Below are 24,268 nucleotides of genomic sequence, written 5' to 3'. Positions count from 1 at the left end.
AATATTTTTATGCACCGAGTATAATGTTAACAAGTTATTATTTTCCAGTTCTTCCTTGTTAACTGCGTATAATTGTTTATCTCTTGCAGAAGCAAAAGTTTAGCAAATGCTTCCCTGCTTCCTGAATTTGTTCTGAAATTATAGTAGGTGCATATTATTATGTATTATTATATATTTGTTTTACTGTATAAATTTAATCGACGATATATTTCAATTTCGAATGATTATGAGGAAATTCTTCGTTTAATTAATATCGGGAAGTTATTAATTAAACATAGCGAAGCTATGGCGCCAAGGCAATGCGGAGAGTTAATCACGGATAACAAGGTCGACCTGAGACGATGGAAGAAAGGAATAAGCTGGATTATACTGCCGTAAGATGGCAGTTTCTTTAATTATTGAATCTACGTATATATGTATTAAGATATGTATAAGATATATAAAATTTCGTAAAAACTCGTGCAGAATATTCTTTATAAATTTAAAATCCAGGTTCTCTCTTTCTCTCTCTAACATCTTTGAAATTTAAATAGATAAAATATTCTATAATTATTTAATTCTCGAGTTATATTCTCAGCTTTAAGCGAGAATCTTATTAATTAAATATTTATTGTAATAAAAAAATTTCGCATATTCTCATATTTTTTTATATATATGGCAAATGTTTTAATATTTCAAAGATGAAAGATTAAATTGATGTACTATTTTTATATTATATATTAATATATATATATATATATATATATATATATATTAATTTAATAAAATTGAATAATTAAAGTAGCAAAAATCACTAAAATTAAAATCTTCAATTTTATTTATCTTTTAGATTAAAGAGCTGGACTTTTTATTTTGAGCTAGCGATCAGTCTTGATGTTACAAAAATATTATAGTTCTCGTATCCTAAAACGGAAGTAGTTTCCCTTTTGGAAATGGAGCGTGTCGTTCACGGTTTTACGACACCGTGAGGAATCGGGTTAACGTCTGACGCAATGCTCTCCGTATTCCGATAGGATTTGTTTCGCATCAGGCCGGAGCAAGCAACTCTGAAATTTATATTGTGATCTAAAAAAGACATTTTGTCTTGCCGGACGAGGATCAGCGGATCTTCAATAATTACTTCTTGTGCCTTCTTAACTAAGTTAATGAAAGAACAGAGGGATGCTTTAGGAAGGTGCTAAGAAAGTAAAATATCCCAGCAAAATATCTCCTTCATACATTTTTGACTACATCACATTTGCATACTTGAAGGAATAACTGATCTGTTTATTATCGCATTATCGCGTAGCTTCCATATAAATTAGAATATATTTAAAGCGCTGCAAGAGGGAGAGAAAGAGAGGGTCAGGTAGCGATTACTAAATTCTGCCAAGTAAAACGAAAAGTTTCGTAACGAGGCAGGTCTTGAAAATTTTTAACTATTACTGTAATGAAGTTACTGCAACGAAGCCGCGGGGTCGAGTGTATCGGATAGCTTACATGCTTCCAATAACAACGAACTTTCGTTTCTGTAAGGCGCGGTAAAGCAGAAGTAATGGGTCCCGGAGGACTTCTTAAGGTAGCTTAAGGTTTATCACAGTCAAGTGAATATTTAACAACTTCCCGGGGAAAAAGCTTCTCAAAGTGCACGACGCGCAAGCTGCAACGAAAGGATTCCGATTTGCTGCCGTTACCTGATGCATTTTTTAATGCACCGAATTACGTTATATCCATAAAATGTGCTTTTCTTTAATAATTTCACAAGATGTATTCTTCTCTTGATGGATCGTACATACACACACACCAGAAATGTATAGAAGACTGAAATACGTATATATAATACATTAGCAAGACATAATACACAAGCAAGATTAATATAAATATTTTAATTTTTCTTTAATTATCTCATTATCTCCATTTTTTATCGATATAATTTTTTGAAAGAGAGAAAAAAAAGGAGATAACACCAATATTAACGATCAGTATCTGACATAAACTGACTTAATTTACATTCACAGATTACGTATTTTAAAAATTAATTACACGTAACGAGCTCGAAAGGTACCGAAACATTTATCCGTAAACGTAAGAAAGACATTGTACGCGATTGGAAGGTGAGGCGCGAAGCCGTGCTCGGGCGAGAAATTACGGCGAGAGAGCCGGAATCAGTTCTTCCTCCCGAGCGGAGTCGAACCCGCCCCGATAACCGGTAATGTTTCCCCTAATTTTTTGAACGCAAGCGGAAGAACGGTCCCCGGAGATAACGCCAGGATCGGTCGGTTGGTTGGTCGGTCGGTCGGTCGGTCGGTCGGTCGAAATATGACATACGCGACACGTCCTGCGACTTACACCAGCAACGGCCACCCGCCACCCCGTTATAAGAACTCGCAAGATAGTTGGCCGCGTTCGCTCGCTCGGCCGCGGGCGCCGGCTCAATGTACCAGAGGAAATCGCTGACTTATGGCTGCGCCAGGGAGTCATACCTTTTTTCATAAACCCCCAGTCAACCCCAACCTCGCGACTCTTTTACATTGTACCCAGATTTCAGCGATTAATTTTCCCCATTGTGCCGTGGCGCGTCTCTCGGCAGCCAACCTTCCTTCCCCCCCCCTCATCCACCCCCTCCCGCTTCGGTTACCTCATTCTGCCTCTCGCTTTTCCACCATGCCCTCGTTTCTCTTTCCTCTACAGTCTTCCTGCGACCGCGGCCCCGTTCCATCCCTCACCGACACATCCCATCGCCTCTTCACAGTCGCTCCCAGACCGCGGTCCGCATTGTCATTGGCAAACAGATCTCAATGGCGGTATTAAAAGTATCCGCTCTAATGGAACCCGTTATATTCGGCCCAACGAAAATTCTGCGCCGAGGAAGAAGTCGATCGTGGCACGATCTCGGCTCGAGTCAACACGAAGAACAGAATGCGAAGATTTCTGCCTACGTAAGAGTAATTGAACGTTATTACGTTAAGCGCTCATTTTCCGAAGACCGAGGAGCAAATTTAAAATATTTAGCGACTACTTGACCGTAATGAATCTTAGGTGAAGCTTTCCGCCGCTTGCAGTAAGGGCATTGTGTTAATTCGCGGCCGCTCATTCATTGATACCTCGCTACATTTTCAACATTTCTCGCTTACACGCGATGGAGAAAGAAAGAAAGAAGACACCAGTCTCGTGTTTAGCAACTCTTCTTCTCCCGAGGGATTCTCTCTACGTCTTTTCTCTACAGTTCCTAACTTTTTCGAGGCATTAAAATGATCCGGAGTTTTATACTATATATATATGAAACTAAAGGAGAACAGAACGCGCTTTCTTCCAGTCTCACGCTCTTTCTCTCATTCTCATTCTCATTGTCAAAAAAAGGCGAGCAACTTGAAAAGTGTGCCGCGTCTGGGTGCTGCAACAGTCGGTCGTATCTCAACGGAGAACATTTACAGTGTCTCGCGAAGTATTATTTCGACGCGCGCGACTGGCTGGTACTCTACGCGTGGCATTTTTATATATATTACGTGTATAAAAAAAAGGCGAGGTGTATATATCATACAGACACACGTGCACATTGTACGTTCAATGCGCACAAGGCAGAAGAACGCGTGTAGTATATACATTACATACATATATAGCGCGAAACGGACACGGGCGATTATGGCGGCTTATCGCCGCGGGGTGCAATACCGAGGTGTTCCACGGCCGTAACCATTGTTTCCGCCCTCTCCGTCCTAGAGAACGCCGAGGCTATTGTTTAGATTTTTTTGCGGTGATCGCGATGACCGCAATACACGACGAGGACCCTCTCGACATGGTTTGTGACGCGCGACGAATAAAAAGTGTGGATCCAGTCATCCCGCTTCTATCACGACGAGATCAAAAGTCTCTGCGTATTTCCCGATGGCAAAAACCTCTCCCAAACGATTCAGAATATTTTTACCCTTACGTTATTTTAAATTAGATTCTTCGCATATATTATTTTTATCATTTTTATACATTTTTATATAGTTGGTATGTATAGAGAAAAATTGAAAACGTCTAGATAAAGTAAATTAAAAGTTATATCCCTTCTCTTTTACAATGAATATATTTTTATTCTATTCTACAATTTTTGAAATGTAAATATAGAATGATATAACTGTTTTGGTGTACTATAATATGTTAAGTTTGTTAATTATAAAAGAAGTTTTGAATAAAAAATAGCTTTTAATTTATTAATTAACGTTACACGTTGATTATATAATAATCTTTTTTTATCTTCTGTATATATATATATATATATATATATATATATATATATATATACAGGGTACATACCAATGGCACCATCTTATGTCCCCCTAGAAACCATACAACTTTTGTGTGAAACATTTTTTCGATTTTTCATTATTTTCCGAAATATTTGCCTGGAGAAATTAAAATGAGACACCCTGTATATCTTCCGCTGACGCATAAATGTTATATTTAAAATAAAACTAAAAAAAGTTTTGCAAAAAATAAATCATGAATAATCTTTCCAAATGCAGTTTCTCGGATGATGTGACGTATTGATGAAAAGAAATCGCCATTCAAATGATATGCAAAGAGAAACTTGTAAACAAAACGATCCATCAGTAACTTTATCGTTATTCTTATCTTTTCGATCTCCATTTTTCCGATATATGAATAATTCCTATATATGTACATAAAAACGTACAATAATACATAAATATTAAATATATAACAATCCTTTTGCAAAAATGATAAAGATTAATTATATGTATAATGGAATTTTTAGAAAAATGTTACAAATGCTAAATTTCTAAATATTCCAAAAGAGCTCTTATTTAAAATTAATGGCACAATGCAATTATAAATAAAACATTCTTATGTAACAATACAAAAAATTGTTTATTTTACAATTTATATTAACTATGCACCATATTCTTAAATTGATATTTTTCAATTAAAATATTTGAAAGTTGTTCGATATTTGCAACATTTAAAGACTCCTCCATTTAACGGCAAGAAAATGTGCATTTCTAAATCATAAATTAGCGTTAAAAATGTGAAGAAAAAAACGACGTGGCCGCATAAAATTCCACGGCAAATAAAATTAACGACGAGAATGGAAAATCACGACATTATTAATTGATTGACACGCGATACTTCAATTAAGAGCACTGGATATGGCCGGAGAAATTCACGTCGAATAAAACGTGAAACGGCAACCCGTGAAATATACATTAATGGACAATTTAGATTTGTTTCGACGCGACGGCGATTCAATCTCGGCATCTCATTAAAAATTTCGTAAAAAGCATGACGATTATTCCACAGATATCTTTGATCCTCTACAGTGGTTGGCGTTCTTTTTATGTCGACAAAAATTTCGTCGATATTCCAATCTATTTTTTGCCTCGCGCCTCAGGTCAATCTTACTTAATTAGCATACGGATAGGATAACACATACGCAAATATATTTTTTTTAAATTTGCAAAATTTTGCTTCTCCCCCGTTTCGCATCAAGATCGTTAGAGGAACGATAAATCCGAATATTAGGCAATAATCGGATGAACCGATAAATAGTGTAATTGCTCTCGGAATTTCTCGTGTTCCTTTGCTAGCCACCATTACAATCGATATTCCATCCGCGTGTGGATACGGGAGTAACGCGCCATAAAACCGGAAGATCTCGTCGAGATTGAGATCGTAATATTGCCGGCGGTTGCGCCGTGCTGTGTAGCCGGTAACACGGGATTTACATACTCGCTGCTGGAGCGTGCTGCATGTAAACATTCGTCGTAATCCGATATTTTCGTCTGCCGTTAATCCGCGAATAAACCTTCTTAAGCGGTGCTTATGTTCGAATGTATACGTAAATCTCGCTTAATAATTAAGTACTATATTCACTCAAGGAAGCACTGTAATTGTCAAATCCTAATAAGAATACAGAAAAAAATTGTCAAAAAAAACTTTTAATAATTACTAATAAAAATTAATAATTATTAATATTAACTAGTTTCTCGTATTTTAAAGATGTTTTTTTCCGAAAAGATATACCTCGCAAGAGATTTATAAATCTATCTCTTCTCAATGTAAGGCACAAGAGATGGATTTATCGTTTTACAATCAACCGCCTGCAGCTATCGCATCTTGTCTCGGTTCGCAACAGTAGCGAAGTACGTAATACGCAATTCATATAGTTCCCTACAAGTCACATTGCGCATTAATTAGAGCCTAACTCGACTGGTCGTATGTACCGGTAGTTTGTTAATTAGGCGAAACAATCCTTCTTACACATCGGCTCAAATCCTCAGAGCTCCGGAGAATGTCCCTTAACTCACCTCGACGAAGCCGGAGGCTCTTATGCAAACCGCAGAGTCCGAGCTGCTTCGCGAGAGTCGACGGCAGCTTGTTATGGCCATTTGCCTCCCCATTTAAGAGGATGCACCGAAAATTGTCGTAAACCCCGAAATGACGATGTCGCTACATCCCGGAGAACGACGACTCGAATTTCGTGCGTTCGTATACAACATGCTGCGTCCGTAATAAAACGAATCCTCGAAATTACACGCGAGACGACAAAGAGCCGGTACAGGTTTCCTCGGAATTGTACACGGCAGTAATAGACGGGAGTGAGCAGACACGAGATCTGGAGACTAGCTACCATATTACATAAAAAAAAATTTCTAGTTTATTATAATCTGTGTAACGAGTTGGTCCTAACTCTAAAGCTAAAGAGAGAAAAACATTAGATGTATCGTTTCTAAAGATTTATTCGTATTATCTATTACTTCACTGATATTTATAAAAATTGCATATAAAAGAATTTATTTATTACTTTATACTATTATTTTTTGTATTTCTTTAAAAATTCTAGTCAAAGATTCAATTAAAAAGTAATTACGCACGCGGTTGTTCAATTCATCTTCAACATTATATTTCCAACTATGAAATGCAGTGAACGAGAAATGAAAACCGTTAGTTTGTGAATAAAATTTCCAAAATTCTCAACGCCATTTATCCGCTAGATAAACGTTATATTGCAAGTAAATTATGAGAGCAGAAAGGGAAACTTGATTGCACAATCGGTCGCATCCGCCGTGTAATAAAGGTAAAGTTTCAAGAGAAAAGTTGTGCCGGTAAGGTGAAGTTTTTATATCGTCCCGGTTGTGTAATATCGGCCGTTATAATTACGCGTTGCCGCTTTCAAAGGAGCCGTTTAACAATTAATTACGACTATTAAGTATTATTTCCTGAATCTTGTTACATCTATACTGTGTTTAACGAGGAAAGTATAAAGGCAGACTATACTTTACGAGCATCGTTTCGGGAAACTTTGACGAACTCTACAATCAATATTTTTTTATCTCCTTCCGAAATATTTGAATAATAATAAAATTAATTTGGAGCAACCTGTACAGGTGTTTTATTCGTGCATTGGGAAATATTAAAATAATATTAAAATTAAGATAAGACCGAGGCGACATATTTTCAAAGTTTTATAATACAAAGCGATAAAGAGAGAGAGTAAAGTTTTTCATCAGAGAACACCTGGTGTTCTTTGGTGTCCCCCTTCGTGTTTATATACGAAGGAGCGAAATGCGCTTTACAAACATTCATATGAAAATTCCATATACTGAGTGCGTCAGACCTTATATTAAGTCGAAATTAAATTTAAAAAAGTTTATATAAATATTATTTTTCTTCATAATTTTCGACATTTTTCAACACATATATAATAGAAATATATAAACCAGGAAATAATTTTTTTAAATTAAAATTCTATTAAAAAAAGTTTATTGAAAGTAATAAAAAAATGTTATTCAAAACATGCTTCATAAAATGCTATTTGATTTGCATCGGATGTAGGAACATTTTGTTTCATGTCAATGGCAATTGTTTGCATCTTTACATAAAGAACTCTAGTATTCATGGATCGCATCATATTTAAAGCTTTATTTGAATATCAACTTGTGATGTGTAAAATGGACCATACAAATTTGTCTATTTTCTGAGTGTTTCAATCATTGACAATCGTTCGCATCAATAACAGCAATGTATTAATGCAGCTCTGCTCTTTATTCACATCAAAGATGTAACCGATTAAAAATACTAGAAAACACTGAATGAAACATAACTACTACAGTAGAATATAACTATTGAAATATAATCCAAAACAAAATAAAAAAAATATGCATTTAAACAATCAAAAAATTTTATTACATAAAAACGTCAAATTTTTTTTGCAATATAGCACTTTTGCATATCTAGATTTCGAATCGGTCAATATCACAAATGATTAAAAATAATCTACTACACAGTAAAAAATAAAATGTTAATTATAACATTTTTCACATGTCCCAGAAAGTCCACTCTAAATTTTAAGTTAAAATAACTTATTTGTCGTATGTTACTTATATTACAAATTAAAAGTATTAAATAATTGACACAATACTTTATTATTTATTTTTCTTATTGTGACTTTAAGTGTAATGTAAAAATAACATACAAATTAATTAAAAATTATATGAAAAAATTTACAATAATTCATAAAAATTGTTGTAGATCATTAATATATAATAATAATTATTTTAACTTAAATTATTTGTAATAGAAACATTTGATTTATAATAGTAAATTTGATTATTTTGTATGTCAAAGTTCAAAATTGTTTGAAGATTTATTTTAACTTTTCTTAGAATGTTAAACTGACTTGGAGACATGATTGTTGTTAAAATAATTATGTTAAAAATACTCAAAATAATATTCCATTTCTAAGAAACATGTACAAAGTGTTATATTATGAAGTTGACATAAATCTAACACATGAAAACGTTATAAAAATAATAACATGCAAGCTGTATGTTAACTTTACATTAAAGTACTAATCAAAACGTGATGAACGGTAACACAAGAAAATTTGAACATACACGGACGCACAATTTTTACTGGGTATAATGATATTCCTGTGCGGATGCGCGGCCAAAGGGGAAGAATAAATGGCGGTTTCAAAAGAATGAAATGTCAAAAAGATGGCGTGAGAAGGAGAATAAGAGAGGAAGCTTTGGTGGAAACTTAAAATTCTTCGAGATAATATTTCGATGATATGCCGAACGGCGTCACAGCTGTGACGCACGAGTAAAGGTTCCCGCTCTCCCGACGTCATACAAGATTGTTAAAGCTCAGACCGGCCGAAAACGGAGACGGTGGCGATGCCGGCGACCGGGAATAGAAGACGACGCGGGGAGGAGGGGTAAGGGAGGGCGGCTAGTAGTGAAACAGCTGGCACATACTGGCGACAGCTCGCCCGTCACTAACTCAACCTGGATACACACGCGCCACGTGCGCCAGATACAAACTTCATTGATGTTGGACGAAAAGAACGAGTGAGACTTCCGGTGTGTAGCGAGTTCCTCTGGCCAGAAGAAGAGGCTCCTTGATCCGCGTCCGCGATCGAACTGACTAGCTCCGATTAACGATAATCGAGTAAGATCTCTCCGTCTTCAAGTTACTGACGGGACTAATTGTAAGTCAAGATTGTTAAAGGCGCTAACAGGATTAAAGGATATGTTTTTCCTACCTGAATTATATGTGCATATTAAAGAAAGTTTGTTTAAAGACTTTATCGCTGCACTGAAAAGCATCATTAATTATTCCTGCAAATAAAGCGCATTAATAGTTGCCTGAGCAAGACTGACATCAGTAAATCTCTGTCATGTTCTTGTTTACCAGAAACGCAATCTTTCGTTGATAATTCCTTTTTAATGAAAAATAAAATAAATTTGACAATCAACGGTGTTATCAATGATATACTAACAAGATCTCAAATCAATACTCTTGTCAAGAATAAAACATCGAAGCAAAGATATCTATATACTGATTATTGCGTGACCGTTACTATCTCTGTCTTGCCAGGATCTATCGTATCACGGTCGTCTTGTGATTTAATCTATTTCGCTATTATATAGAATAGTAGGAAGGACGTAGAAATCGATGAGAGTATCGTCCACAGTCGTCGTCGATCCACCGAAATTCGATTTCGCGGTCCGCAGCGAAATAAAGCTTTGGACATGTCCATCACGTAGGTCGTCGCAAGTGGTAACACTTCTTTTTCTTCGATTTCACGCGTGTCTATCTCGTGCGATTTTTTTTATTTTTTTCTCTTGTTACGTCAAAGAAGAAACGCGGCGACGGATATGACAAAGCCAAACGAATTATCGTCATTTTCCGTCATTTGTCGCGTTCGCCGTTTGCCCGAAAAATTCGTAAGATACATCGAAAAGAATGGTTCGTCGTATAAATGCTAAGGCAAACATCGACCACGTGGATTACATGTCAGCTGCGAGCTCTATGAAACTGGCATCGATAAAAAGCGCATCAAAATTCGTGATTCCCCATCATAATGTCCGCTAATCAGACTGATAAAGATTTAACTCTATCGGGAAAAAAAAATTAACGAACATTGATAATAATGATGAATTTTCGTTTCTTAGAAAAATTTTTGTGCATATTTTTTTAGCCATTCCTCGTTTTAATATCAGATTCTAGAAGAAGAATTATGAGATGCATACCATACATATTTTAGTTCATAATTTAATATCTGCATTTTTGTCACTTTATTTCTGTAGACTGTAGACGATATTCGCTTATTAAGATAATGTACTCTCACACGAAATAAGATTACTGTTGTAGCTTTTATATAATTCATTATATTAATTATGCAAAACATTTAATTGTTACGCTTTTAAATTACATATCTTTAAAAATATTAATAGAGAAATAATATTACAGAAATAATTTCATTTAAGGAAGTCAATATTAAATAATATTCCGCTTATTATTTTTTGAATAAAATTGATTAGAAATTTATGTACACGCGCGTGTATCAGCAATAAACTCCACAATCGCAATTTTAAAAAAATATGTAGTACTCTGTACAATTAAAAAAGAGATTTAATTATCTGTCGCGAGAATCCACATTTACTCGCGACAATTTAATATCTCATTGTTATGTAAACTAATTAAAATCTTGTCACGTTTAAGGAAGGAGCATGCGCAAAGTAGCGATATTAATTTCCTCAGTCTGCACGCTTTTGTAGCAAAATTATATAAAAGTCAAACGCGAGACGTAACTTCGTAATATTATGCAAGAACAAATTCAAAGGCCTAAAAGATTAATTCGATACTCTGGAACGTGAGAACAGTCAATATCTTACAACCTGAAGTGTCTCATATGATAAACCCATTAAGGATGAATCAAGTTTTACATTAAAAATTCGCTCGCTGAGTCAGTGTATTTTTAGCGATTCGCTCTCTTCGTATAAATTTTTATCTCGGTGTAATATATTCTTCTAGATGCAAAGAAGATTATTCCCGCGTTCAATTGCTATACTTGCTTCGAGTAGCGCGATTTTGCAACTTTAATCCGACTTTATTCTCCCAATCCTATTCATCTATCTTTACTATAATATTTTCTTTCTCTCGTGTCTCACGACGAAAAGACAATGGTTGTTCTTGTTCCCTAGTGTCGAGCTCCATCCAAGAGTCGAATGTGTTACGGAACAAGTCTCTTCGTTCCCGATCTCTCGTCGATGGGATGCATTTTTCTTAGAGCTTTCCCACCCCTCGTGCGGTCGTGCTTTGCGAATTTCCGTAGTCGCGCGGACAGCATACATCCGCCCCGTTTCCCCTGGAATCCGCACATATACGTGAAACAACCGTACACGTACGCACACACAGAAGTTATTCAGGATAACATCAAAGAAACTTTCTAGCGAGGTCAGTGTCGCTTAACTCGTTGCGACGAAGCTGTATAGACGCGCTCTCGTTGCTGGTAATTACTATAGTCCGCAGTTTTGAAGCATTGCATCACGTACGTATTGCTATGCGCGAACTCGAACAGGGAGCAAATGGAGTTTCGTCTCGAGGTGTGTCAAATCGACCGCCCGCGGTTTCCCGTCCGGTTTCCCCCCCTTTTTTCGCACCGTTTAATGCGCCGATTAATTCGTTCCGATGGATTTTGCCTCGAACATACTACGATAGAAACTAAAAGTTACGGTAAAAAAAATTGACGGAATTTATCTGCGAACAGCTTATTATTTGAGCTATATTATTTTCTGCGAAAGATAGATTTTCTTCACGCTTTTATATTAAAATTTATTCTGATCGGTGACCGTAATAATTTTTAATCGCTTTGAAAAAGCTTTACGAAAATAATTGTGAATCCATTTTTTTCCGCTTATGTCAATTTTATTAAAATCTAAACCTTAAAGATTAAACAGTTTAGTAACAACATCTTCAATTCAAGTTCCGTAATATAAAAAATTCACTTTACATTAAAGAATAAAATTAATTTATGTAAATTTAACGGGTATGTAAATGTAACAATAAGTAATGTGCGTCCGAACAAAATGTAAATTGCTAGGAAAATATTTCTGACGGAAAGAAGAAGCATATGGAGAATTTCGTCGCGTATTTTCCGATATCGCGCAGTACGTTTTGCATAATCACATAATCCAGTGCCGCGATCATAGTCTCGTAATTTATCCGTGGCCATTATTATCCACAGCGATCCGAGGTATCAAGAGAATGATAATTTAATTTACTGCCAATTCTCTGTTTCATACCTCTGCGTCGTTTGCAATCGAGAGACAAAATACTGGTATCGGGTAGAAAAGCGACGTTTATATTTGTGAATCATTTGTATTGTAATATATATTAATTAATATTATTTGTATTATGTTAAATTAATTATATGGTCTCCAGCTTGAGAAAAAAGTAATAAAATATAAAAAATTAAGTATAAAAGTATGTTTCGACAAAAACTTGTCAAATTGCAGAAATGAATATCGGATCAGGTTCAATAATTCTTTCAGTTTTTTGACTAATATAGGGTCAATTTTTTAGTTTCGCGAAATTTGTATTAATATACTATTTGTACTTATAAAAGCAGTAAATAAAGTTTATGATTTATTTCTCATGCTGTAAGATTAGTAAGTTATATTATTCTTATGCTACTAATTTATATAATTTATTATATTATAATAAAGAATATATTTCATGTAGCTGATAGTTTATTAAAAGAAACATGATATCTTGATCATTATTAGATAAAAATGAGCCGCAACATATTCGTACAAATTAACGGATGAACAAATAAATTGGAAAATATCAGTGCGATCGTTGGATCATATTCCATTCTTGCAACTAGCGTTTTAATGATATTTCGAAATTAATTCGCGATCCAGCTCTCTATACACAGAACACGCGCTGCGCATTCGGATAATTACACATATGAAACAATAGCGGCGAACGAAACATGCCACAGTATCGAGACAAGTTAATTAGGTTGCCGTTGGCATCTAACTCGTCTAATGATATGCAAACCGTTACTCGCGCGTCATCCATCAAAAACGTAATTCTCACTGTTACTTCGCGACATATATTTCTCGAGGCTTATTCTCCTTTCATGCGACGACCTTTGTTTATATAGTATTTTTAAAGAAGATTTTATACTTGGATTATTTTGAGAAATCTATGTGCGAATGTAAATTAATTTATATTTCTTATATGTATACAAACAAAATAGACGCATTAATTTTTTTATTTCTATAATCTCTAAAAATCGTAGAAAAAAGAGAGAGAAAGAGAGTAATAACATGTATTAAGACATTTTAAATAAATATTCAAGCTTTAGTAAATTATAGTATACTTTTAAAATGTTTTAATAAATTGTTGGGACCAAGTATTTTCGTGAACAAAGTTTCAATAAAATTTTATTTTGCATTTAATCTTGCATAAGTTTTAACAAATTTTTATTTTTCTCTTTCTATTATTCTTCTTTACAACGCCGTTTAATATAGACCAATGAATTGTGAAAAAAAGCATCTAATCAAATTTTCGTCATGAAAAATAAATTAATTGCAAATAGATGATAAAATTTCTCTTTTTACACAATTATTTATCAGTTTTTATCTTTAATATCTCAGTCTCATATCTTTAATATTTCAGAATTCTGTAAATACAAAAGAATATAAAAATATTCATTAGAAATACTAACATTAAAAATTTATTTATAAATTTCTACAAATTGTGTGAAATTTGTTCATTTAAATATCCTGTACAAGAATATGACTAAATTCTTGTAACAATAAAGCTGATTTGTTATGATGAATCTTTCATCGAATATCAATAAATTACATGTATATTTGAGAACGGCAAAAATCGAAATTAATTAATTTCTTTTCATGTAAAATCCGTCATTGGTCGGAGCTTTAGAAATGCGACATGGGAATCCATATAATATATAATTGATATGTTAAAGCACATAATAGGATTTAGCCGCCAGAATAATAGTACATCTCGTTAACCATGTTCTTGTATATCTGCTATATGAACTTTTTAATCGCATATAGCAAATGTTCTACGCCAGAATAACTGTTATAATATAATTATAAAATAATATTTTTTTTCTTTTTAAAATCTTATATTATTGAGATAGAAAGCAATCTTTTTGATAATCTGGATTTAAGCATATTTTATAGTTTTTATTTTCACATTTTATATTTAGAACTTTATAAATTTTATCTTATTTTTGCCGTTTGTTGTTATATGTAATAAAAATTGTATATAATAAGCAATTCGAGAGCTTCGAAAAATATTAGGCATTGTATTCAATAACTTAAATCATATAGATACGATAATACGCGAAAGCATATTCCGTAATAATAGTATATGCATACCAATACCGATTTGCAGAAATGTCGTTCCCTATATTAGATGAAACGAACGACATACTATAAATAGCTATTATTTATTAATTACAAAATACCGGAATAATCGTTCGATTTGACCATCATCGTACTCGAGAGAGAATATTAATACCAAATTCGTATGGTTTATTAGAAATTTATGATTGCGATGCGCAGTCATAATTTGCCACGTATTTCGTAATTATCACCGCAAAACAGTTATAATTTTCTCCTATTGTGAAATATTGGCGAATAAAATTGAAAGCTACTTAATCCTTTTCGAAAGTGAATATATTTATGCTCTTTTGAGATTGAAAAAATATACAAACATAAGAATTACAAACGAAAAATATTCTTTTATATATTCTTTATCGAGATCAAATTTATTTTCATCATTTTTAAGACTCAGAAAAGTGGCTGTATAAAACGGAATAATGGATAGCATAATAATTTCAGTAACATCGAATCTATTGCATTTGCATTAACGTGACGAATAAGCGGATCAACGTTTGCATATTTTCTTATGATAAAAATCTCCTTGCGCTTTAAGGATGATCGTTAAGGAAAATCAAATTTTTTCAGTAGCGACTTCTTCAGACTTTCGTAAGCGCGTGGTAATTATAGGACACTTCATGAATTTCTTCGTGTAGTTTCTTTATGAAATGTATCCTTAAAGAGTGGATCGACTTCCCCTCTCGGCCACTCTTCCTACTTTCGAGGAAAGTATATCCTTGAAAGCACGACCGTCTATTAATTTTCAGACGGCAACGATGACATAGTCCTTAACTGTGCGCTAACGCGATTACAACTTTCTGTATAATCAGAGTTTCTCGAAAGTAGGATATAGAGATACACATAATCGGGCCCGTGTCTAGAACTTGTCCCGGACTTGTGCCCAAACAAGGACGGGATATCTTCAAGACGTTTTTAGATGAGCCTCTTTCTATTTTTTTTTTTGCGCGCTCATGGATTTTTGGGACGAACCAATTTGGCTTTGTTTCATTTTTCATTTAGTCTTCCTCTTTCCCCTCTTATTCCTTCGCCGCGAACTCATTTTTCATTTAACCCGTCGCCCGATCTATACCCGATCCAAGGCAAGGCGATTTTCACCAGCAAACGCGGCTTCTCATTTTTTTTTCTTTATAGATCACGTACGTTAACCTGTCGAACGCCCTTAAATAATAGTGGAGTTAATTTCGATTTCGTAAGGAAAGATGGTGAACGGGCGGTATGTATAGTATATATGGACCTTTCTCTCTTCCTTTCTATTAAAAAGTTAAAGGATTTTTTATATTTCTTTTTCTCTTAGCAATCGCAATTTATGATCTTCACATTTCATGCGTTCATCGATTTTTTTTAAATATATACTACACAAAACGTTTATACTTTTGACACTTATACATTCGTGAAATATAAATATAATAATATTAATCGCGAATATTATCACAAAAAAGCCACTATTTAAGATACTCTTCTGTTCATCGGCACAATTCAGATGAAATAGCGACTTTTCGTTCGAGGTATAAGACTTGTCTCATAAAGTAGTCATAAATTTAACGGGTATTGCGAATGTGCGTGCAATGCTCGGGAGGAAATGTAACGCCGTTGCTGTCGCATCCTCGAATGAGACGATGCCTTTGATACCTTTGCTCTACCATGACGGTAATCATGGAAACGCACCAAATCTCGCTATCCAATAGTAGAAGATACCGGAGAACAATGCTCTCAGCATCACAGCGATAAAGGTCGATTCAATTATCGTACTTGGAGACCTTTGCTCGTTGCACTCCGCATCTACTTTTGTACCTCGGGATCCAGTTTATTTCTTAGATTGGTCACGGACTATTGTCCTGATCGAATAAGTGGGAAATGTGTGCAATGACTGTGCGATGTCGCTATTGATTAAATGAAATTAATTGAGTTTTAAAATTGACCGATAAATCGAGAATATATGCGTGGCCTTTTTAATAATTTTGTGTTAATGAAATGCTTTTAATTTAAATTAATTATGTATTTTAAAAATATTTTTAATAAATTTAATATGACGGTTATTATTTGTAATTTGACACTTACATATAAAATATTTTTTTTGCACTACTAATCTTAATAATAATATATTCTAGTGAAATAGAATTATTTTTAATCGCGAAATTTAAGATAAAAGATATCTAATCACGGAATTGTGTGACAATCGAAAGTCGAAAAGCTTATAGTTAGCATTAAAATTCGATAAAACATGAATAACAAAAACTCATTTGCCAAATTTAACAGACTTTAATGGAAGATGAAAATTTTGAATTCAATTTTGTGCGCTGAAATTATGATAAATGATAAATGATAATCTATCATCAAAGTACGACTAATTGTAAGTAGAAATTAGCTTCAAATTTATTAATTATTATACGAAATGGGATTATAAATATATTATATATAATATATATATAAATTTGCAAGCTATATAAATAAATTACTTTGCGTAAACAAACTGCTGCGAAAAGATAAAGTTAAATCATTCCTCGCAGACATCGAAAAGTAAAATGGCGCATTCGAGTAATTCCTCAATTGTCACAGGCCGGGGAGCTTTCCAAACTTTTCGTTGTTGCTGACTCTTTAACCGGGAAAGTTTTCTTTTTGTCCCTCTTAATCTTTAAGCAATAAATTTCTAAACTTTTCTCTTAATAAATTTTGAATTAAATTATTATGCAAATAAACATACGCTTCTCCGTGATATATCTTCGAGTGACAACATAAAGACGGGGGAGGATTAAAAGATTAGATTTTGTTATTTAATTCCTCTAAATCTTTTGTTATCAGGATATAAATATATTTCTCCATTGTTGCGCCATATCGTGGCATCATTATTCACTTCATCCTTTATTCACCTTTCAACAAACTGTACGAAAGCACGCGAAATCAATCGAACAAAAATTAAAAAGTTCCTCAGAAAGTTAATATCAACGCCGCGTCTTTTGCCTCCGAATATAATAGCCGCGCTCATCGATCAACAAAAAACGACGTACAAAGTTTTTCGGAACCTCGAAAGATCTCGATAACAGCGCCGCACGAACGGCCAAGGGCGAAGTCGATAATGCATTCTGATCCGAAAGCCACGGCTTGAAATGCTAACGATACCGCAATAAAACTACCAATACTCTCTTTTCGATACAAAGTATGATATGGATATTTAGATCGTGAAATTGAAATCGATTGGAAGGTCGAATTGGCTAATATCTCAGTATCTGCATAATTCTAGGTGACGAGAATAATATCGTCAATCAAAATTACACCTCTTAGTAAATCATCGATAAATTTCGATATTTTTCTTTCGCTAAAAATTAATTCTCTCATCAATAAATTTATCGTGTAAATTGATGTAATTCCCTAAGGAAAATCAGATAATAGGATTGTTTTATAAATTACGTTCGCATAGAAAATAAAATCAGCTTCTAATTTAGATTATCTGTGTCCGGGATAAAAGAAAGTTACTTCAAATATTTACATTATCGTACCGTTTTACTTGAACTGTTCGCATCAACGCTCGTGTAAGCGTCTCTGGACGACACGCAGGTTGCTGTCCGTCATACGGAAATGCAGATTGCCTTCTTCGTTCGTCCTGGCTTGCGGACCGGCGCAAATTACCGGAGCTTTTTATCCTTTGAAGCAGCGCACAGCCGCGCGACGCGGCGCCTTTGCGATTAAATCAGAGGCTCGGCCGTGCCTCCTACGACCTCTCCCTCTCGCTTTTCCCAAAGTCGCTTTCCCGCGGCCACTCGTATCGCGCTCGCGCTTCGTCGCGAGCTTGCGCGCCTCGTCCTGCACCCGGAGGTCTCCTCCGCGGAGGAGGACCATCAGGATTCCGCGATCAGTTTACCGGCGTCCCTCAGTCCGTGCGGTCGCGTTCGATATTCGAGTGCGGTCCGCTGAATCACGTGCATCCTCGACGTAGGGAACAGGCGATGTCGGCGTTATCGGTCCTCGAGCGTGTCACTGCGGTGTCATCGTCGTTTCCTCGAGATGTGTGAAAGCCCTCCAGGATTACCGCTGCAGGTTTGCGATCTTTTCATTCATACCGAGCGCGCTCAAGTGGATACAACGGCGAAAAAATTAATTTCGCCCGTCTTTATATAATGAAATTAAAATAAATCATCACCTTCCGGCAGTAAAGGCTCTTCCTGGCTTAATGTGCGTGTGTTTGCAAATTTTACATCGATTTAATCATGTATTTTAAGAATAAGGAAATTTCACATTTTTTATTTAAGCAAACATATGTTCCAATAATTTATGCAAATTGGATATGATTAAATTTTAATCCAGTTACTGCAGAAACTTTTATTTATAATAATTTTTATTTTTTCGTAAGAAAAATAAATTGTAATTGCTTTTGACGTAATCGTGATGAAAATTCTCGTATCTTCGAGCAGTTCATGAAACGTGCAAAAGTTTTGAAGAGTTAGCATCACAGTTTCGTGAATTTTCATTCAGATCAGCCACAGTGATGTTTGATCTCGTCCCGTGAGAAAAGCACTTTTCATGCGAATGGCGTCAAGAATTTCGCTTCGCGGAGCAGCCCTTTGGGATCAACGCGCGTTGCGGGTTAGCGAATTTTAATTCCGAACGGTTACACCGAGGTCTGTGCTCTTGTAACGAGATGAAGTAACTTTTGAACATGTGTTGAAGCATTTGCATATTCCTGTTGAAGTTCTTCGGGATTGTCAGATCAAATTTTGGAAATTTCATTTTAAATTAATAATATTAGTTTTTATATAACAGAAAGTTTATTTTCTATACGAATCTGTGTATAAAATAATTTGCACGACAGTTTTCTTCAAAATATATCAAATTTTTTTGTTTACAATTATAAAATTAACTCTGTTTATATCACATATATATTTTATTGTCAACGATAAAAAATTATTTTTGAAACAAATAGATTCTCGAACGATTCTTTGAAACAAATTCCTTAGGAAATTATAATAAGTTTGCGTATTTTAAATTACATCAATGAAAATTTGTTTCTGTACCGTAAGAAAGAAGGAAAAAAAGTTATATTAGAATTATAATGAACTTTTAACTGTAACTGTCGATATATCCAACGTAAAGACGTTCACCGCAATTTCCAAGAAGTCGATATATACAGTTAATTTATTGCCGGAAACGTATATAACTTCGCAATGATTAATGTAAATCAAATGCGGTTATCGATTCGTCGATATGAGAAAGGCAAGAGATCCGCAAACGCTTTTTATTAATTCGCGTCTCGCGACTGCGGAACGACTTCGGTTCGCGCCAGTTCCCATAATATCGTTCACATTGCGGCAAGAAACAAATTAATTTCGCCGGCGTGAGACGCGGAGAACGAGACTAGTTCCCATAAGTTTTTAATGAAAGTTTCGATTTTCGGGCGTTGAGCATCATCGGAAGTTCCCGCAGAATTGAAACACGACAACTTTGTAAATATATATATTGTATATATATATTTTTTTTATTGTATAAATATATATATTGTATATATATATTTTGTATATATATATATATATATATATATATATATATTATATATATATTTTTTCCTATTTATTCGTTTTATTTTTAGCGATCATTTTTGCGATTAAACTTGAATTTTAGATTTTATGGAATCTTTCGCGAGGAAGAATATCGACTATGAAATGTGAAATAATTTTTCCCATTGTCACTTGCAACGACAAAGCGCGTCGTAATTTAAAAAGAAATTAACCGAGAAGAGAGCCACATGGTTGATTTGATTCTTTCGCCAAAAATAGATGAGAAATCGCTTCGAGAATAATTGGATTGTCACTTGAGCGGAATATACATCGTTGTCCCTTTTAATTGAGACATTGACGTACACATGCACCGTGGTACATGCTCGCCTTACGTTTTTTTATGCAAAGCGCACTTCGACAGCGTACTCGACTACGTGCGCTTACAATAAAAAAGAAGAAAAGAGAGAAAGAGAGAGAGCGCTATTTATTCCGCAAGTCGAGTGCATCGCAGATTTGGTTAATAACAAATTGCAGCCAATCCGTCCTCTCCTTTCTCGTGTTATCGAACCGACAATCGTATCCGATTTGCATAAATTTCCGTTGCTACAAAGGGTGTGTGTATGTCGTGGAGGGAACGGTAAGTTCGTCACGATGGGTTCCCCGTATTAGCGACATTTAATCGCCGATGTCGATCGGGGAAGCAAACCAGGGCAATTACCGGCGATCTTTGTACCGACATGCGAGTAGCGAAGCGATATTCTCGAATGAATATTCCACAAGTGTTCCGAGTGTTCCACAATCGATTTCGAATCGCTCCGCTTATTGGAGGGTCGGCAAACCGATAAGTCACCGAAATCACAGTCGAAAAAGAGTGTAAAAAAAAAAGAAGAGATAGGACCATATTTTCATACTCGTGATAATAGGGAGAAATCTGGAGGATGAAATCTAGGTCAAAAATTTGGATACTACATCGTACGCAACGATTGCATCTCTGAAAAATAATTTATTGACGCGACGTCTCTCACACGTACCAATGTCTGAATGACTCCCATCGCTTTCGATGGAACGCTTCGCATATTTTCACGCGTGCATCGATCGTTTTCTTTGACGGCGGAAAATCAATTTTCAATCGTTCGAGTTCGAGTCACTTGACATTTAATGGGCTGCATCCGCGAGGATCCTCGCGGATGGAGTCCATTAAATGTCAAGGTGACCGATCTACCAGGGATTAACTCGTCGTCGGAAGTGCGTAGCACTTGTCGGAATTAGCGACAAGCCGATCACGGCCTTTCATATAACACACACACACACACACACACACAGACATACATATACATCCAGAAGGTGAAAACGCGAATTACGTGTCACACGAATAATCTCCGATTTATCTCATTGTAATTCCGTTTTTTCTTTCTTTCTTACGACTTAGCGCGTTTGCTTAAAATTGTACTTTATTACGCGGTTAATAAGTATAGATTATTGGTGGATACACATATTTAAAGCGCGCGATCAATTGCAAATTATTAGCCGCTCGCATAAAAATGTCGCGATTTACAGTCATTTACAGTTAATTTACAGGCAATTTACAGTCATTTACAGTCTATACTTTGATTTATTCATTTCCAATATATGTTGAGAATTCAACGAAGCAATTTACTGCTTATAAAATTTATTTATGAGAGGGAATAATGGAAACTACAAGGCATGAAAATTACATACTTTGTGCCCATTATTTGCGAGATCATTGTTAACATAATAGCCATGAAATGCAATGACGTGGTAAGTTTTAACAGATATTCTTTATCATGTCAGAGAGAGGATGATTGTCGGAACTGAAATGCGCAAATATTTGGATAGGTAGAAATTAAGTTCTTCTACATCTATCTTACTCGGGTACTTTATGTAACGTGGATAATGGTGTTTCTTCAGTATACATTGTTATCAGCTGACTACGAAGTTTGTTAGAAAAATCTATGGTCAAGTTAACCGGGTCAATTAACCTTCAACTTGTTACATTTGAATTTAATACTGATAATTATCAAAGTATTATACATTAATATTAATATTTAAACAAATTTTTCCATGTGTTTCTCAAGATAAAAAGATATATCATATCATCACCGTCTCGTTTAAGAGCATAATTAATCTTGAAATATGTAAACGCGAATAGTCACGTTAATATTAAAACACTTTTCCCTTAATATAATCCGTGAAAACAACATTCTACCATTTTCCGGATTACGGTAATGGAAAATATTTATTTTCTTACTACGCGGCTTCATCTTTAATCACATCTAAAATTGTCGGACAAAAATAGCGGCGGTTGTTTTCTTCATATTTGCATCAGCAACCGTCCAGAGTCGCAAGAAATTGTTTATGGAGAAGATTCTTTTGCGCGGCAAAAGAATTTATAGAAAGAGAGAAAAAGAGTACACTTTCACAACGCTCTAATTTCTCCGTTCTGGAGTAATAGAGCATCTGATACGTAAAAGGATACACCTTTTCAATGATGCAAACGACGAAAAAAATCGTCCAAAGCGATCATTAGCGCGCGTGTACTTAGGAAGCTGTTAATAATTCTGTGCGAGCGCGCGTCTGTAACGGGACGAGGAGCTTCCGCGTCTCGCAAAACGAAAATTGATTACTCTTGAAGCACTTCCGGTCCATCGTTCCGGTGCGTTTCTGCGCGTCCGACGTCAGACACGCTTATTTTTCCACGAGATAGCTTTGACAGGCCGTTCACGTTGTAGCAGAAATCATCTCGCGGAAAGTGCATTTCACCTGGAAATTCTTCTTTGAGTTGTCACTTATCGCGGCAATTGTTGCCTCGCAACCGTTTTCGAAAATTCAAGACACGATTCTTTGTTCCTATTTCTTTTTTTTTTTTTTTTACAAACGATAATCAGAAATATATTAAACACTTCTTCGGAAGGTGCGACTCGCAGTTTTTGAGAGTGGAGCGCTGAGGATGCACATTAATGGTGTCACTGGGTCAGTAATCAAATTTAGCGATTTTCGTTAAGGAAAGGAATCGCTGAGATTCTCCGTCAACGAAACGGAAGTTCTGATTACGCGAAGGAAAATAGTTTTGCGTTTGATCTTGCATAAATCACAAATTGAATCAATTGTACTGATTCGCATGAATCGAGCTGATCAAATAGTTACCCTTAATTTCGCATCCATTCGTATTATCGTTAATATTATTAGATTTTTTTCCGTTAAGATGTGCTTCTAGGAACTTAATTTATATATATCGACATGTATAATTTTTTAACTTTTGTAATTAATGTTTTATGTTCTTTCATAGTAACTTCTTGGGAAAAGAATATTTTTGTAATCAATAAATGCAATTAATATCCCTTTCACATGTGGATATTGAAGAGCAAAAAATCATCTAACAATATTAATTTATTATAAACATGACGATTCATGTGTCCTATTTTCGTAATAATTGATTCAATTATACGCTACAGCAAAATCCTGTCTGATAGATAATTATGAAATTTCTAGACTTGTTAGAATAATTTTCAATATTACATTAATTATCAATATTTTTTAAGAATTAGATATCGGATTTCTACTTTATTTAAGTTATCTACAATTTGAAGCGAGGAATTGAGAGCATAAGAATCACACGAATGCCGCCAAATGTTAAATTACCTGTTAATAATTGCAAATTTTATAATATTTTTTTTCACAATTCTTAATTCTCGGTATGAAATATGTAATAAATTTTTATATTCATGCGAATAAATCGTTTACCTGGAATGTCTCACAATTAACATTCTATCTACGTATATTTATACTTATCGTAATCATGAAATGTGAAATCGTATAATTAAGAGATGTCAATTAAGTGATCGATTAAGCTAAATGTTGATTCATCGAGGCATCGTCATTTAAAATTATACTCTTTGTTTTTTGACAATGTTACTTTGGACAAGAACAACAAACAAAAAACTTTTGGAAACTTGGAAATTATAATAAACTGACAATACAACATAATTATTACGATAATTTGATATTTTAATATTTTTTATTCACTTTTTAACATTAAAGTGTTTAAAT

The 24,268-nt window shown here is 34.7% G+C and overlaps 1 protein-coding gene across 5 annotated transcripts in view; it reads left to right on the top strand.

The window, feature by feature from the left end:
* Positions 1-24,268, top strand: part of LOC105254897 (lachesin) — a 158,827-nt gene that overhangs the window by 63,804 nt on the left and 70,755 nt on the right. For 3 of the 5 annotated variants that reach the window (XR_002192714.2, XR_002192713.2, XM_011263865.3), the window contains exon 1: positions 18,490-18,746. The exons of the other annotated variants lie outside the window; for them this stretch is intronic. The gene's annotated coding sequence lies outside the window, so the exon portion shown is untranslated. Of the gene's footprint in view, positions 1-18,489; positions 18,747-24,268 lie in introns of those variants that run through there. 5 annotated transcript variants of the gene reach the window in all.

Source organism: Camponotus floridanus, unplaced genomic scaffold, assembly GCF_003227725.1.
Source record: "Camponotus floridanus strain SB8 unplaced genomic scaffold, Cflo_v7.5 scaffold3, whole genome shotgun sequence".
In the NCBI taxonomy this organism is placed as follows: Eukaryota; Metazoa; Arthropoda; class Insecta; order Hymenoptera; family Formicidae; genus Camponotus; species Camponotus floridanus.
This window is presented reverse-complemented; position numbering and strand designations above follow the sequence as displayed.